Genomic DNA, 5286 nt, shown 5'->3' on the forward strand with positions numbered 1-5286 from the left:
ACTTTACAAGTAAAATCCTTTTTCAGTATTTTACAGTTTTTATTTATTCAGTGGCATTGTTGGAAAACAATTTTTTTTCTCTGCTGGTTTATTTGAACATTACATTTTTAGACTGATATCCCCTTCAACAGTCTACATCTTTAGCTTTGAGAAAATCTTCTCATGGAATATTTCATCCTAAATTAAAACTCAGAATTCCTATTAAGATGTTAATATAGTTGCAACACCTAAAACTAAACAGATATATGAATAAACCTAAAGATATATGTAAGCAAAGACTTTGCTACATATTAAAATCAGACAACGGACAACAGTTTGTAATTATAACGTTATATCTTATGCAAAGATTTCCAATTCACCTGAATAGGAATAAAGCATCTCATCCAGTTAAGTGTCAAGACCATTGATACAGTTCTGTGTGTTCCAGTTCAAAACAGACCTGTAAATAGTTGAAAATAAATCCGCATAAATCCTAATTACCGTTGTCTGTTCACGTAGCTCATATTTTTTCATGCTGATCAGCAGTCTGTCTCTTGCATTATCTTAAATGTGGCCCTCTTTCCTTTTGACTTTAGTGAAATCATGAGTGAGGTCCAAGTTTTCATGTGTACTTGAGGAACAGACAAAAAAAAACATCAATGTCTTTTGTTTCTAATTATAACAACATTTTATAATTGCAAAATACACAACATTGTGAGGCGACTCATGTAGCAATTAGCATTTTTATGTGATTAAAATATAACTACTGCAGGTACTGCAGTAGCATTGTCAAGGTTGACTTCTCAAAGACATATATGCTTTTGATTTCTAATGTATAAACACTCAAGATTTCTAATGCAAGAGGAAAGCTGCTTGTCTTCCAGAGACACTGTTTTATGTGCCACCTATTGAATGGAGTGTCTTAAGATGATTCGGATGTTCACCTGTGGCATTTCTTATGTACCCCCTTTCCTTTAAATATTCATACAGGTGCCGGGTGTTATTATCAGGAATATTTGATCCATCATCGCAAGATTCAACCCAAAGACCTTCAAGTAGAAGATTAGGTCAAACGAGCCAGGGGTGAGATTTTTACCTTTTTTAACAGTCTCTCCAATCAATTTTAAATCAAATCCTCGAATAATTACCACTGGAGTCCCTGGGCCAGGTTACCATACCAGAAGTTATCCCACTGGTATCGTAACCAAAAAGGAAGAGAAGACTGTTCAATTAGTAGGTATCAGTGCATATGTTTAAAATGTTATTATACAGAGATCATTATCGCTTCCTAAAGAGAATAGTTTTGTCTTAAACTAATCTGGTTGCTTCGCTGTGGCGATTCCTGAAGTGAAAAGCCGGAAGGAGAAGAAGAAGAAGATTGGTATTTCACCATACAACACATTTGTTAGCTGACTCTCCAGGGCAGGAGAGCGCCTTAACCCACCTTTGCAGCTGCGAGAGATTTTGTCTCCTTAAGAAATAACCTGAGCTGGGCCCAACAATGACAATGGTAATGTCCCTTATGTACCACTGATTTGTCCATCCATGCTCTTCACAGTGACTGATTATCAACTTGTGATAGTTTTCTTTAATTCTAAAATTATTATGACCCATGCTGGCAGCTATTATTCATGTGCAAGTTTGAAAAAACTCATACCAAACAAAAATAATGATCACCAATATGCCAATGTCTTGAATCATATTAATTACAGATTTGTGTCATCTAGCTAAAGCTACTTTGTTTTATTTTTTTGCACATTTTTATTATTTTTTATTTATTTTATTTATTATTTTATTATTATTTTTATTCCAAGTGACATTCTTCTATGTCTAAGCATTATCATGTTTTTTAGAATTTTGAAGTTAGACGCAAATAGACGTGACCGGAAACGCTGGCCCTTTAATTTTTGTGACATGACGTCACTCCGGTAGCTCACAGCACAGGTTTCCTAGTTGTTCTTTTAAACTGCATTCACGCGGCAACTACCGTGCAACGAAGCTGTGCCGGGGGTGAGAAAACAGGGCTCCAAGACAGAGTAATCTTCTTGGATTTTAGCGATTCAAGTTCAGTTGAACGTGAAATAGAGGGAAAACGGCACTTTCGAACAATACTCCTGAGGACCTGAATTTATAGTGGTTTACTAATCACTTCCTTCAGCTGACCTGGATGGAAAGCTACGGCAAACTACAGTCAGTCAAGAAGACAGTTAGTGTAACCACTGTGTTTTCCCACCACTATTTCGAGGTTATAGAACTAAAAACCCCTCAACCTGTTGAGAGGTTTAACACTTACTAAACAATTTAATTTAAACTGTAGGCCATATAGTGTGTAACCACATCCACTTCATTATTGCCTTTATTTCTCTTTTCTTATTTCTATATTTAGTTTGGTCTATGCCAGGGGTGGGCAATTATTTTGACGGGGGGCGGGGGCATTTCCTATTTAATTTTTATGCGTGGGTTATCATGTAAATTGTATATTGTAAATTAAAAATTACAATATAATATTTAAATATAAGGGCACTTTATTTTGACTTAAAAAACTACGAATGATCATATAAATGTCCTGACATTATTTTGTATGTAATCATCCATACAAAATTACAAAAAAGGAAAAAATAAGGATTTTTTAAAAGTTTTTTATTCAAATCAATTGAAAATACTTGTTAAAATATTCAAAGAAAATAGTTTGATGGGCTGGATAAAAAAGCAAAACGGGCCCGATGTGGCCCGCGAGACGTAAAATGGCCAGATCTGGTCTGTGCCGTGACTCTTGCTTGCTGTGTTGTGAATAACCTCTGTGACTAGGCTCCTGTTGGTGTGTAGTGAACAGCTCTTGTGAGTTGGTTCCTGTTGCTGTGTAGTGAATAACACTTACCATTGTTATCTGGCTATGTTTTGTGTGGAGTGAATTCCCCCAAAAGGTTGCATGTTTACTGTTGGGGTGAAGGTGTAATACTTAGTATTTCCTCTGGGGTGTCGCAGTCACAGCTGACCAGTTACACTTACTTTGCACTCTTGTAAGGTTGTCCATCCTTGTAATCTCCAATGTTTTTTTTGATCAGAAATCAACATATGAACATACAATATTACCTGAATTATAAATTTATGCACATAACCTTCCTTCATTTCTTCATTCACTCTCATAAATAAACCTGTGTAGAACTCCTTGTGGCTTTTAGGTGGGTTACACAGATAAATCCCAAAGTCCTGTTTACCTGCTGTGGGCATCTCCAATGTCTCTTCCAGCTATTCATGTAGATAGTGCGCAGATTGTTACAGCAGCCCAAAAGTGTTTTTGTCTAAAACAGATGACCAGGTGTTAATTGTTTTTTCAGCCCTTAAATGCAAAGTGATATCAGGGTTGTGTAACTTTACAGTTGTAGTAATTTCCATCTCCTTCAGCCTCATTTTAATGGCAACTTTCCTTTTTTTGGCAAATCTTGCTTGAGGTGCAAAATTCAGTATTTTGATTTCAGTCACATTTGTTTTTTTTAACTTACAGCTCAGTTAGATACCAGCAGCTCCAATATTTTCTACCCTTCAAAATTTTAGAGTCATATACATTTTGGTGAATTTGCAAAAATAATTCCTTGGATTCAGTCTTTCAGTCTGCACTGATACTTTCCTTCCGCTACTTACTGTATATGTAAAGCTGAACAAACTAACTAGTTGGGTATTACAAGGGAACATTATGCTACAAAAGTAAATAAGTCTAGGTGAGAATGCCAATGTAGTATTTTAGAAGTAAGTTATATTTGCATTATTTTTGTGAACAAAGCACAGTTGCAGTGTTACAGAGGAAAAATATTAGTTTCTAAGTAATATTAAGAAGTTGATACCTCAAGGATAACTTTTCAGTGAAAAGTAGAAAATGATTCATATTAGACATTTTAAAGTATCACAGTTGAGAACATTTAGTGGAAAGCTGAAGTCTTAACAGGAGTATTTTGGAAGTGAGTGATGGATAGTTTTTGTATCATGTAATTGTAAGTTGTGGGGATGATAAAAAGTGGTAATCTTTATCCGTCATCCATCTTGGGATGACAGATAAATGTGACGCTGCTGTCTGTCTTCCCCCAGGTTAAAGTAGAAAATAAGGCTGTTGTCATCCTCTGACTCAGTTTTCTGTCACACATAAAGCACAGCACTTCCACATTTGTCAGCCATTCTGTAGGCAAATGAGATCATCCTCTCCCTTTTAGCTGTCATGACATTCTGATAAATTACCTTCATCTTCCAATGTATTGCCTGTCGTGTCTTTTACGCCCATCTATTGCCCTCCTCTTCCTTCTGTTTGTCAAAAACAGGGCTTGCTGTGCATTCAAAACACATAGGTTGAAAAATCTGTTTTTATTGCAGTCCTATTGTCGTACAACATATTTTACAGTAAATGTAATATCCAGGATGTCCAGTCAGAGCTGATAAATTACCAGCTGTCGACTGAAGGCCCAACCTCTTTCATCAATGATAAAGTGCATATTTATTAACGTGGATACCTGTGTTCTATTAAAAATATAAAAAAAAGCCCCACAGCTAGAATGTAAACTTACTAAAGCAACAGTAAATGGACTCTCACATTTAATCATTTCAAAATGCAAGTACATACAACAAGGGAATAATAAGTGTATGAGATTGATGATAACTAACAGAATTATTGTGGGATGAATATCCACACCTGCTGTTTAGCTGCAGAAAGTTAAGTTCAAGTGAATATGGGAAAAAGTCATCCTTGTCTTTAAACAAGACATTTACTTGTACTTCCAGCAGAGAAGCGGAGCGTTCACATTATTACAAAGCCCTTTCCCAAATATTAACCTCAAACCTATGAACCTTTAAACTTTTTCAAATGATAATCAAAAAATGGTGTTCACTGATAAGCCATTGACTTGTCTAGTTATTGTTGCTGTGCTAGATATTTCTAGATGTTTATGTCATGTAAAGCCCTAAAAAAAGTTTTATAATTCAAAACGATGAGAGATAAGATAACGATAAGATTTTATTACAGATGATTGAGCTACACTTAGATCCCTGGTGAAATAGACTGAAAATACAGAGATACTGTGTTTGGAAAGAGGGAAAGAAACAGCCAGTTAAAAAACTGTCATTTTGTCATTGAATCCACACTAATGGCACAAAACTGACTTCGTCCAGTGGGAGAGTTACTAGTGGAGATTTATGTACAGTGTGCTTATTCGCCACAAGTCCCTCAGAATATCAGGACATCCTGACCTGTCCAGGACTCAATGCCAATACACTGTCAGACCATCTATGGCTCAGGTAAAAAAAGGACTGACATTTCAGGAG

This window comes from Fistularia commersonii, chromosome 5 (assembly GCF_037954325.1).
Source record: "Fistularia commersonii isolate RoL2024-O1a breed Wild chromosome 5, RoL_Fcom_v1.0, whole genome shotgun sequence".
Classification (NCBI taxonomy): Eukaryota; Metazoa; Chordata; class Actinopteri; order Syngnathiformes; family Fistulariidae; genus Fistularia; species Fistularia commersonii.